This window comes from Chrysochloris asiatica, unplaced genomic scaffold, assembly GCF_000296735.1.
Source record: "Chrysochloris asiatica unplaced genomic scaffold, ChrAsi1.0 scaffold00054, whole genome shotgun sequence".
Lineage (NCBI taxonomy): Eukaryota > Metazoa > Chordata > Mammalia > Afrosoricida > Chrysochloridae > Chrysochloris > Chrysochloris asiatica.
Window position 1 is genome coordinate 3291568 of NW_006408572.1, and position 13546 is coordinate 3305113.

At 40.5% G+C, this 13546-nt stretch overlaps 1 protein-coding gene and 1 pseudogene across 1 annotated transcript in view; one reads left to right on the forward strand and one right to left on the reverse strand.

Annotated features, from left to right (window-relative positions):
* LOC102835953 overlaps positions 1-1546 on the reverse strand; it is a 71208-nt pseudogene extending 69662 nt beyond the window's left edge.
* Positions 1405-13546, forward strand: part of PAFAH1B1 (platelet-activating factor acetylhydrolase 1b, regulatory subunit 1 (45kDa)) — a 95369-nt gene continuing 83227 nt past the window's right edge. The window contains exon 1 of the mRNA XM_006863245.1: positions 1405-1669. The gene's annotated coding sequence lies outside the window, so the exon portion shown is untranslated. The remainder of the gene's footprint in view (positions 1670-13546) is intronic.

A 13546-nucleotide genomic window follows, 5' to 3' on the forward strand; every position in this document is an offset into this window, starting at 1 on the left:
TTGTGTGTATGTACCTCAGTTTATCCATTCTTCAGTTGATAGGCACTTAGGCTATCTCCATGTTTTTCCTATTGTAAATTGTGCTGCTATTAACATTGGTGTGAATATATCTACTCTTGTTATGGCTTGTATTTCTTGTGGGTAAATACCAAGTAGAGGAATTGCTGGATCATAAGGTATTTCTATTTCCAACCTCAAGCAATAATATTTTGAAAGGTGGAAATGAAATGAAGTTGGATTTCTAGGACAATAGAAGTTAATTTATTTCATGTTCATTGACTGTTATTGGACACAACAGCACAGACCAAGCTGTGTATCTCATCTTGTCCTTATCTAAGCAGGAAACTCCTACAACTGTAAACCTGGAAAAGACCTCCCAGAGACCATTTGATTTAGTTCCCTGTCTTGATGAAAGCATCAAGTTCGGTAATGTACACGGTCAGCGAAAATAAGGATAACCTGCAATGAGATGGATTGACACAATAGTCACAAAATAGAACAAAAAATAGTCACGAAGATGGCACAAGACTGAGCAGTTTAGTTCATCAATATTTCACCCCACAACTCTCTTTCTCACACAAACACACATGTGCGCGCGTCCAGATCTTTCTTTGGGCTTCCATCAGTTTCGAGACCCAGAAGTCTCTGATACGTGTGTAACGAAGGAAAAGAATAGCTGAAGCACATCTAAAAGCAAATTCTTCCAATTAGAAGTCTGTAATTCAAAAATGAAGACAATTAGGCAGCCTTTTAACCTCAACACCTTTCTCTCTGAAGCCAATCCAGTTCCACATCTCCCTCTTCCCCCCTCCAAATTGAGATATAAACCCTAAGGAGGAGGCAGCAGGGCCGACAGCTTAGGCCCATGCTTAGTTTCTCCCTGAATCTATCGGGGTCAGGAATCCACGGGTGCAAATGGGTCCCTGCTGTTGTTCTGGGGAAACGGGGAGAGCGACGGATGCGGCAAAAGCAGGACGGGTTGGAGAGCAGTCAGTTTTTGAGGGTCCAGAACAATCATATGTAGGCTTAAGCCTTTTTCCGATGTCTCTGAGGCGAGAATAGGGCCTTGTCGGCAAATCAGTACGCGCGACCTAGGATGCCCGCCAAGCCGCATCCGCCACGGCCACCAGCGCCCGCTAAACAGAACGCAGCCCGGCGGCTCTCCACCCAGCCATGCCCTTAATCCTGCGCATGCGCCATAGCCCCTCTTCCGTTCCCGGGTCCATCCCCTCCCTTTTCCCGGCGGGTCTGGGGCGGCGGCGGCGGCGGCGGCGGCGCGGTGACGTCAGGGCGTTGGGGCTGCTCCTGTGACAGACGGAGCTGGAGCGGCGGGGCGGCGGCGGAGTCCGGCGGCCGAGATAGCGAGTGAGCGAGCCAACGAGCAGCGACCCACGGGTCTAGGGAGCAAAAAGGAGGAGGAGGGGAACGCTCGGGCGCGAGCGAAACAAACCGCGAGCGCCGGGCTTGGGCTCGAGCCCCGGAACGGCAGAGGAGCCTGCCCGATCCCTTCCCCTCCCCCTCCCCGGGACCGGGCCCAGCGCGCCATCCTCCCCCTCCCTCCTTCCCTCCCTCCCTCCTTCTTCCCTTCCCTCTCCCTCCCCCCTCCCCCGCCGGTGGATGGGAGTGAAGGACGGAAGAGGCCCTGCGGAGTCGGCGGTGCAGCGCTCCGGTAAGGCGACAAGAGTCTGCGCCCTCCCCTCTGCCTTTTACACGGCGCTCTGGCGGCTGCGGGCCGGGCCCGGCGACTTGACGATGTGGCTGCGCCGGTCCCCTCCCTCCTATTCTCCCCTCCCCCTGCCGCCGCCTCCTTCTTCTTCTCTCTTCATTCTCAAAATGGCGGCCGCTACGGCCGTTGAGTGAGAGACTTGGGAGGAGGGGGGACAGGCCGGGGAGGGCGCTGCCCTAGCTGTCCTCCTCCCCTGCCCAGGTTCGGGGGTGTAGGGCCGCCGCGACTCCGCCCGAGGCCCTCCCCGAGAAGGGATCGCCCTCCTGCCCTGGTGACTTAGCAAGAAAAGTATTCTTGGGTAGGAAGGGCGTGGGGAGCAGGTCACTTTCTGATCTTGGGGAAAAGGTTCGGCCCTTCTTGTCTCCCAGGCCGCGGAAGCCCAGCTCCGCAGTCCCCACCCCATCCCGCGTTTGACGATTCGGGGACCAGGCTCAGCCCCGCACCGTCTTGGCACCTACAGGACTTTTCGGGCGTTCGGTCTCCCACCTGCCGGTAGAATGGGGTTGACCTGAGGAGGACGGCCCACCCCTATCCTGGCCCTCTCTTTGCGGTGGTCCATCCTGGCCTCCACTAAGGAGGAGTGGAACTACCCACCAACCCATCTGCAGTATTCCTACACCAAATTAGGCAGGTTTGCCTTCTGCTCCTCAAGCGGGAGTTGCCTTTTGACGTTGTAACACTGAGCTTCAAGGCCTTCATCCATTTCCCTTCATTGAATCGAATTTCCCGTACCTTTAGGAAACGCAGTACCTATATACCTTTTTTAGTTTCCCAGGTGAGAAAATGCCTTTGAGATGATAGGCAAATTTTAACTCCTAACCATCTCCCGAAACAGAGAGGAGGGAGGTGTTCAATATCAGAAATGAGAGAGAGCAAGGTGCCCGGCTTTATTTGTTATTCTCCCTTTCTTCAGTGACTTAGCAAGAAACTCCTTGGAAGGAGGGTATGAATTGGGCTTTGCGTCCAATTTATACCAATCCTTTGCTTAAGAAATTGTGCTTTTGAAGCGACAAACCAGATTTGTGGTCTCATTCTCAATGGGCGATGTCATGCCAAGCTCTCCCCCTCCCTTTTCCTTAAGAGGCAATCGGAGAGAATAAAGATATTGTTATTCTGACCTCTACTTTAAGCACACAGTCCTTGAGATTCATAACGCTTTAAAGGTTAAGCAAAAAATTCGTGTCATTTTTGGTGATACTGTTATTGTTGGGGGGTGAGTTGTTTTGTGTGAATTTTATTTTGAGACTAGGATGGAAGAGATAGGGCCTGGACCTTTCATGCCAGTGATAATGTCATCCCTTCCCTTTTGCCACAGTAGTGTTTGCTTTTATTTTATTTATTTTTTTGCTGCCGCAGGGCTTGATCGCTGCAGGGTCCAATCTCTTATCAGGAAAATTTCCTGCTTGCTTATGTGGTTCAAATATATATTTGAATATATCGAATATATATTCAAAGCTTTTAACCTTTATTGAAAAAAAAAAGCCTCTTGTTTGGTTCTAAGACATTAGCTAGCTTTTTTTTTTTTTTTTAATCTTTAATGGGTGTCCTTTAGGACACAGTTTTGCAAAATAATTGGCAGTTGCAAATTGTAGTTTTTATTTTTGCAGAAGAATAACTGTAGCATGATACATTTTTTTTCATGTTCTAATAGAAATGATCATTGTTTGGATTGTTCAGAAAGGGAGAGGATCTCCAAAAACAGATTTGATACTTGGTGAATATTTTTTAAATCAAAGGAAGGAACCCAATTTTTTACATAAAAATATTTCTGCACATACTAATTCTGATGAAGCAGGCCTTGTTTTGGTTCCTCTCCGTCTCCTTTTTTTTTTTTTTTTAATTTGACTTATATTTGTGGATGGTGTGAACAGCCATTGAGACGAGAAGACTGGGTGGAGTAAGGGAGCAGAATCTGTGAAATGCTGGGTTGCCCTTTCTTAGCATTTTTCTTTTGCTTGTATTTTGTAATGTTATTTGATAATTTTTGCTGCAACAAAGGCATTTCTCTGCAGTAAGTCTTAAAATCATCATGCTTTTAGTTTGCCCCTTTTATGCAAGATTGGGTATTGAAAGGTTTGGGTAAAAACGGGTATCCCTGCTCTAAAGAAGATACTTATTGTTTGGCTATATATATATATATATATACACACACTTGTTATAATTATTATTATTTTTTTAGTCAAGTAAGTGTAAATTAATGCCACAAATATTTGGGTAGAAATAATAATGGGAATACTTAGAAAATCTAATAAGGATGCTACAGATGTTTTCTTTTACTTTCATTGGTGTTAAATCAGTAAATATTTGTGATTTTTTTAAAAATAATGAATGTCAAAGATGAGAAAGGATAAGCTTATTGTGTTCAAGCCTATTTATTTAAACCGTTTTTCTGGGGTTGTCTTGAAAGGACTACCTTTTTGTAAGGTACCATGAGAGAGAGGGTTATTGTAATGTCAAGCATCCCACGTGAAAGAAAATCTTAAAGGATTTCAAATTCACGTGATTTTTAATGAGACTTTATGAATGTAAGTGTACTTATACATTTTCATAAATCTATGTGATGAGATTATATGGTGAAGAATGAGCAGGTAGTAATGATAATTCACTGTGTTATGTACCTGACATATTTCCATCATAACTGTAGCTATAAAGGTGCACCAAAGTGACGATTTTTCGGTAGATAATTAGTTGATTAGCAGATTTAAGATAACAAAGCTTAAGAGAGCATTAGTTATAAATGTATGTATATGTATTTCTGATAACTTGGCAGAATCTTTTGCTTAATTTGGACACCAATTTAAAAAAATTTTTCATAATCTTATATTTATAAAACTTTTAATGAGATTAGGATGGATTTTGTTTTTTTGTAGAGTTACTTGGTGTATATATATATATTTGGCTAGAATACTGGTATTAAAGATTTGAAAATGTTTCTGGGAGGGAAAATCAGTATCATGATCTTTGACTTTCTAGCCAGAGCATCCGTATTTCATAGTATACACAATGGACTGCTAACCGCAAGGTTGGCAGTTCAAACCCACCATCCGCTCTGTGTGAGAAAGATGAGGTTTTCTATTCTTAATAAGATTTTATAGGCTTGGAAACTCTACAGGGTCACTGTGAGTCTGAATCAACTCAGTAGTAGTAGGTTGTTTGGTTTGGTGTGTGTGTATGTAAAATGTAGACTGTGTGTTTATAAAATGTAAATGTCTGCCTCTTGTTTGCTGCCTAAATAATAGGTGCATTATAAAATTGCTTTATCTTTGATTTATTTTTTAAATAGGAAAATTAGGACCTTAATTCTTGTTTGCAGTACTAAAAACCTGTCACTTTAATAAGTCAGAGAAGCTACCAAAGTTATTAAAGTTAGATTGGAGGCGTCTTTAAAAAAAAATAAAACACCCCAAAACCTATAGTAAAATCTTAGGGCAATGAGAGTGAATTTTTCTTTCTTACCATTGAGTTTTTTAAAGCAGTGAGTCTGATATGCTTGCCAAGGAACTTCAGGCTCAGTTGACTTTAAATCCATGTCATTTTGTGATTCTAAAAGTTTTTTTTCTTTTTGTCTCTGTTGTGAATATATTTTGTTGTGATGTTGTTGTTGTTAAGTGCCATGGAGTCAGTTCTGACTTATAGTTGTATAGAGTTTTCCAAAGAGTGGCAGGTGGGTTTGAACTGCTAGCCTTGTAGTTCGCAGGCCAGTGCTTATCCTACAGTATCACCAGATAACATGTTTTTATATACTTGGAGAAGAGAGAATAGTTAACTTTGAATTAGAAATTTCTCTGCCATTGTTCTTAAAGTCTATTTTATAAAACAGCTGTAGTTTTTTTTTTTTTTTTTTGAAGTTGGTCTATTTAAAATAAAACATTGGCATGCGATATGAGTTCTGAAACGAAAAAGGCAAACCTACTATTCTCTTGCAGATACTTAGCTGTGGAGTGAATTCTAGTTGTTGAAGTCCAAACATTTTGAGAAATCTGTGCTTTATGATGAAGGATGTGGTATTATGTAAGCCTAATAGTTAACTGCAGTGAAGGCATTTTGGATTGTTGCAGCTTTGTTGCTGGTTTGGTATGACACTTTGGCTAGCCATTTAAATTGAACCTTGGTTTAACTTCTGCTATGTATATAATTTTTAACTTTGCACTAGAATTACAAATTTTAATTGATATTTGTGAAATGCTTTCTGCTCATTGGATGTAAACATCCTAGGTACTTATTTTGATTTATTGTTTTCTCTTTAAAAGATGATGGCTCATAGCTGAAACATAGCTACCTAGGTAGGACTACTGATCCTGAGCATTTTTTTAGGATATTTTTTGGAAAGGTATTCTCTGAAGATACTGTCATTAAACATTTCCATAGGACTTTGCAAATATATTGAATTTGGTACTCATTTTTGTATGTTCTGACAGTTTGAAATAGTTGGTCATTTTGTGACCCCATACAGGTTTTCCAGAGTCCTGGTGTGGCGCTGTGGGTTAATGTGCCAGACTGCAAACCTGTTTGAATTGTAAGGTCGGTGGTTCAAGCTCACCCGCTGCTCCTCAGAAACCCTACACAGGGTCGCTTTGGGTTGGAATCGATTCAAGGGCACTTAACAACAACTACATAGGTTTTCCAAGGTTTCAAATTTTTGCCGATGCAGAAAGCCTCATTTTCTTCTGAGTCCACCAGCCATGTGGTTTGCCTTACTGTACTTATACTGTGGAACCTTCACACTCCTGTTTAAGTGCTGTCAGGTAGTTTCCTACTCTTGGTTGGTTGGTTATGTGCCGTGAAATCAGTTTCTACTCACAGCAAGCCTGTAGTGAGTCAAAAAATAAATAAATAAAAAATCAACCAACATATTGCGTTAGGCAAATCTGTTGCACAAGACCTCTTCGGAATGTTCAAGAGTGAAGATGTCAGTTTGAGAACTAAGGTGTGCCTGACCCAAGCCAGGGTATTTTCAATAACCTCATATACATGCGAAAGCGGGACAGTGAATAAGGAAGACTGTAGAAGAATTGATGCATTTGAGTTATGGTGTTGGAGGAGAATATTGCAAGTACCATGGACTGCCAAAAAAAACAATCAGATCTGTGATGGAAGAAGTACAACCAGAGTGCTCCTTGGAAGCCAGGATGGCCAGTTACTGGAGAAGGATTTCAAGTTTGGTAAAGTGGAGGGTTGGAGAAAAATAGGAAGACCCCCAATGAGATGGATTGGCACAGTGGCGCAAGTGATTGGCTCAGGTGTAGCAATGATGTGAGGTTGGCCCAGGACTGGGCAGTGTTTTCGTTTTGTTGTACATAGGGTCGCAATGTGTGGGTACCAACTCGATGGCACCTTACAACAGCACCAACATAGGGTTTCCAAGACTGTACATCTTTATGGGAGCAGAAAGTCTCATTTTTCTTCCCTGGAGCAGCTGGTAGTTTTGAACTGTTGCCCTTGTAACCGAGCTCAACTTGTAACCACTACTCTACCAGTACTCCTTTGAGGTTAGCAATTCAGTGCTTATCCTACAGTGCTACACCAGGAGTCCTGAAAGAACTAAAATCCAGGGAATTTTCTTTTTCTAAGGTCACAGGTTGGCTAGTGGTTTGTTTCTAAGTGCTGTCGAGTCTGTTATGACTCATAGCGACACTGTATAGTGTTTCCAAGAAGTAGCTGTTGAATTTGAACTGCTTACCTTGTGGATCAAACAGACCTTGCTGTCCAGTGCTTTATCCCACTGAAGCACACCAAGACTCCAGTTAGTGGTTGGACATGGTAAACACTGGAGTATTGGTTAATGCAATGGACTGCAAAGTCGGTTTGAATCCCCAAGGTCAGTGGTTCAGGCTTACCTTCTACCCCTTGGAAACTCTATACAGAGTCCCTGTAAGTCAGAACTTGATGGCACTAATGACAACAATGGTAAACAGTATAGCTGCTAAATTACTTGGATATTGTCTTGTATCATTAAACATTCTTTTTCTTTTGACAAATGGAATTTTGTAACTATGTTAATTTTTCTACTGCATTTATTGCCTGCATAATGTAAATTGGCATTTTTTAACAGATGGTCTTATGCAATTTTATATGTGTATGGCCTTAGGCATTTTAGTAGGGACTCCCAGAAAGTACCTAATGTTATTAACCATTGAGTGGAGTTCTGCCTCTTAGAGACCCTGTTTAGGGTTTCCAGTGAAATTTGAACCACTGACCTTGAGATTCAAACCAACTTGTGGTCCAGTGCTTATCCTAAAGCGTCACACCAGGAATAGTAAATAACATACTTGTTGAATTCAGTTGAGTTATTATGTGAAAAAATGTGTTGTCCTAAAGTTGTCTTTGATGCTGTAGGATAAGCATTGGACTGTTAACGGCAAGATCAGTGGTTGAAACCCACCAACTGTCTTTGGAAACCCTTTACAGGGTCGCTATGAGTCCTGATGTGGCACTGTCAGATAAGCACTTGACTGCAGTGTCAGTTTGAACCTCAAGGTTGGCGGTTAAAGTCCAGCAGCTGCCCCTTGGAAAAGTCAGGCTGGCTAACCTCAAGGTTAGCAGTTCAAAACTACCAGCTGTTTTGTGGGAGAAAGATGAGACATTCTGCTCCCGTAAAGATTTACAGTCTCGGAACCTTGATACAGGGTTGCTATGGGTCTTAACTGACTCCATGGCACTTAACAACATGAGCCCAGGGCACTTGATAACAACAACATGAGTTGCAACAGACTGGCCACTTAAAACAACTAAAGTGCTTTGTAATAGTTAACTTCCAATGGTCTCTTAGGAATAAGATGACAGAGGGAATATACTTCCTGTACAGAAATTGTATGTTGTCCAAGGGAACAGAGTCACACTTACGGTATGGCCATGTCAGGGCCACAAAATTTTTTACTATAAGAAATGAATTGACTCAACTAGAAAAGTTACCTATACATTATTTGCTTTTGAAGCTTTTATGTGTTGACAAGATTTACTGGGATTGTTAAGAAATATTCTGAGAAACTATCTTTTGATAAGTGAAATTTAGAATCTGGAAATTACTTACTGTGTATGCATAAGGCAGGGAATCCTGGTGGGAGCTGTAGGATAAACACTTGACCTGAAGGTTGGTTTGAACCTCAGGGTCAGTAGTTCAAACTCACAAGGTGCTCCTAGGAAACCCTATACAGGGTTGTTATGTGTTGAAACTGAGTCGACAGCACTAGCAACAGGAACAACAGTAGTGCGTTAGGCATATCTGATGTGGTCTTTGCATATTTGCTTTTAATTTATCAAAACGATGCTGACTGTCAGAAGAGCAAAATGAAGATAATGAAGCTGTTTATTTAAGTTTTTTGTTGTTAATTCTTGTTTTTCGAGAGTGAGGAAAGGCTACATGTTTACCGTTATATTGGAAAATTAAATAGAGCTGTTGACTAAACTATATGAATATTTTGGATTCTAATTTTAGTTGTATGTTTTACTAGCTATACGTCTTGGACAAGAACCTCAGTTTCCTTACTACAAATGGATAATGATAGTAGTACCATACTCATATTAAGTGTTGGCATTTAATAACAACTTAACTCATAGCATGGTTTTGACAATTAAATGATAAAAAAAAAGTATGAATTACTACAAAAAAGCACACACAAAAATGCCAAACCCACTGCCACTGAGTTGATTCCAACTCACAGCAGACAGCTTCTTCGTCTTTCTCTTGAGGAGCCGCTGGTGGGTTTAACTGCTGACTTGGCAGTTAGCAATCTACCCTCCTAAATTCCTCCGTAAATATTTAGTGTTGTTGGAACCTCTCTTTTTAGGAAGATTTTTTGTTTATCCTTCGTTATAGTATGTATGTTCCTATAGTTTGAGTTTTGCTGTGGAGTCGGTTCCGACTCATAGCGACCCTGTACAGGGTTTCCAAGGCTGTAAATCTTAACGGGAGCAGAAAGCTTCATCTTTCTCCCACGGAGCAGCTGGTTGTTTTGAACTGCTGACCTTGCGGTTCTCAGCCTGATTTGTAACCACTAGGCTACCAGAGCTCCATATATATATAAAATATCTCAAAACATTGTACAGTTGTTAAAACTAAGAAATCAGATGTGGTACATTACTATTACCAGAGCGCCAGACTTTTTTTGGGTTTCATCAGTTTTTCCATAATAACCTTTCTTCTGTTCCAGATCTGGTCCAATATATACCACATTGCATTGCTCCTTAGTTTTTTCTGATCTCTGACAGTTTCTCAGTTGTTTCTTGTTTTCCATGACGTTGATAGTGTTGGATACTGGTCGAGTATCTTCTGAGATATACCCCAAATTGAGTTTTGTCTGGTATGTATTTTTTTTAATGATTAAATTCCGGTTTTTGGAAAGAACCACAGAGGTGAAGTGCCCTTTTCATGACATCATGTAAGTGTGTACATGATTATCCATGTACACCAACACCACTGGTGATGCTAAAAATAAATATCATATTTTGGTTAATGTAGTGTTTTCCAGGTTTTTCTACAGTAAAATTGTTATTTTTCATTTTTGTACTTTATAGATTTGGAAGCTGGTCACTAAGGCTAGCTTACCTGAAGGAGCACAGGCAGAGACTAAGCTCCACCTCCTGGAGGGCGGGGTATGCAGGTTCATGTATTGAAATATTAAGTCTCTTTTTCTTCCATTTAGGTGTATAATGTGCTGGACTGCAAAGTTGGTGTTTTTTTTTTTAAGGTTTTTATTGTGGATTGAGTGAAAGTTTACAGGGGCAAAGTTGGTTTTGAACCGCAAGGTTGGTGGTTCAAGCTCACCACAGAAGCATTGTACAGGGTTGTTATTGGTCAGAACGTACTTGACGGCGCTTTACAGCAACTTCTTTATCAGAAAAAGTTGTGTTTAGAATTTGAAATATTATTTTTAAAAGTCTAAATTTTCTCTAGCTTTTTAAAATAAAATGTTTTAATGTGTATTGTACTAGTTGGGAGAATAAAGATCAGAGAAAGTCTTTCAATAAGCTGTGTATAAGTACATTTTCTTTCCCTCTAGTAACTATTCTGAATGTAAAAAAACTCAGCATTGGTTATTCAGATTGTTGAGTTACATGTTTTATAAATAAAAAAGTTGAATTTTAGAAGAGAAGAGCTCCATTATGGGACTTGTTTAAAGGGAGCTTACTGTGATCTGGAAAGCAAAGCTTATTAAGATATCTCATTAATTGCTTCTATGCCACTATTGAATATACCTTGTTCTCCTTCCATACAATTTTTTTTAATGTTATAGAAGCTAATAAAATATTTTGACTGATTAGACTCTTACTTTAAAAACAAAACTAATAGAACTAGGTCCTGAAAAAATAGTATTTATTATTCTCTGCTCTTCCATTTAAATACTGTGGTATAGAGACCCTTGTTGGATTTCTACTTTAAACAAAATTATCTAACACCTTTATGTATTATTTCTTTTCCAAATTTTCGTCAATTCCCCCCCCAAACAAATAATTATTTAATTATACATTGAAACCTGTGAGAGCTGAAACTTTATAGGAGTGTCTTGTTTTATCAAGTCTTACACATTTTTCACTTTTGACTAGGTTCATTCTTACCTCTTTTCTATTGCTTGTTTTTAGGTGGAAAGTATTTGAGTTTTTCTTTTCTCATAGGTTTTCGCCTTGCACAGGTTCTGACTTTCACAGGCTTTAATTTACTGTATTGCATACCAGATACTTTTCTGTAGGATAAGCACTAGACTGCAAGGTTGGTTTGAACCACAAGGTTAGTGGTTCAAACTTGGAAACTCTATACAGGGTTGCTGTGATTCAGAACCGACTTGATTGGCACTTAATGACATTACCAGATATTGGGAATACAAACATGATTGTCAGCCTATGTCCTTAAAGTTTATAAATACTTATTTAGCATACAAGGTCACACAAAAACTAAACTAGTTGCCATTGAGTTGATTATGAGTCATGGTGATTCCATGTGTGTTGGCGTAGAATTGGCTCCATAGAGTCTTAGATGGTTTTTGAGTGAGGATAAGGAGTGAATTGCCAAGCCTTTCTTCTGACCCATTTCTGGGTGCACTTAAACTACCATCCTTTTGGTTAGCAGCCAAGTATATTAATTGTACTTCCCACAAGGTAGCATAACAGTGATAAAATCAAAATATGTTCTTGACATGTTAGTGTTTTCAAGGAAGTCTTCACAAAGTTGTTGGTTGAACATTTTTAAAGAAAGGTTATCAGGCATATTTTGGATTGTTGTTGGTAAGTACCGTCGAGTCGGTTCCGACTCATAGCGACCCTGCACAGAGTTTCCGAGGCTGTACATCTTTACAGGAGCAGAAAGCCTTATCTTTCTCCCACGAACAGCTGGTAGTTTCGAACTGCTGACCTTGAGGTTAGCAGCCCAATTCGTAACCACTAAGCTACCAGAGCTCCTTTAAGGGTAGAATATTTTAGGCAGATGAAGTAATTTTTACATAGTCTCAGAAATGCAAGTTGGTGGGCTAGGAAATTTCTTTAGTTCAGTATTGCTGGAGTGATGGGTGAGTCTCAAAGAAAGAACATAACCCTGTTATGGCCTATAGACTACTTTTTCCCAAGTGTGGTCCTTGGTCCATTGGCATCAGAATTGACATGTTAAAAATCCTGATTCCCAGGGTTCTCTTTAGACAAGAGACATTGGTAGTTCAGCCTGCCATGTGGGAGACCTGGCTTGATTACCAACTCATGTGCTTCATGCACCACCACCACCCATTTCTCAGGAGAGGTTTGCATGTTGCTATGATGTAGACCAAGTTTCAGTGGAGCTTCCAGACTTAAGAAAGGCATGTTAATCTACTTCCTAAAGTCAGCCCAATGAAACTACTCTTATGAATCACAACAGTCTACCTGGGGTTGGGTGTGGGGGTGGAGTGGGAGGGCAGTCAGCATGAGTCAGGGGCTTGACTGAAGCAGTCAGAATTCCATGAGGTGACACCTGGAAAATCTGCATTTTCAATAAGCACCCTAGTTGATTTCTTTTTAGGATCCACTGCTTTACCTAGTGAAGAATTTTAAGTTATAGTAAGTGACATCCTTAGATTTGTCTTTTTGAAAGATAACCGTCAACATTGTAGAATATGCATAGGGGTGGGATGGGTGGAGACAAGTAGACCCATGAAGAGAATACTTAAATGAGTTCTTAAATACTTAAATAGAATACTTAAGTACTTAAATAGAATGGATTTGGTCCTTATGTATGAAATAAATGGTTGGGTTTGGGGAGTAAGGAAAATGAGGACTTGACGAGATTTTTTGTTTTGTTTTCGTTTAATTTGTACTATTGGATATGGGTATTAAGAAAGGACAAGAAATAGAGAGGGATGTCCATATTTGTGTGAAGCTTTTTTTTGTGGTTATTGTTTTGAGTATTTTAACGGCATAAGAATTGTAGAGGTGGTGGTGGTAGTGTGCCGTGGAGTTGATTCTAACTCATAGCGAACCTATATGGGGTTTCTGAGGCTGTAAATCTTTACAGGAGCAGAAAGCCACATCTTTCTCCTGCAGAATGGCTGGTAGTTTTGAACTGCTGACCTTGAGGTTAGCAGCCCAACTTGTAACCACTTTGCTCCTATTAGAGAGAGGTACTGGAAGCTTAAATTCTAAAATGATCAGTCTTTTGGTTTTTCAGATCTGTAGGCAGTGTTAATCGGTATTACAGTTTTTTGTTTTATTGCTTACTGACACTTTTTTCAGACATTAAAACATGACTTCATCAGAAGATATTCTGTACACACTGTTGTGGGAACTGTGCTGAGATACTAGAAAGTGTTCCAGATAGGTACAGTGTTGTTGTTGTTAAGTGCTGTGAGTCGGTTCTGACCC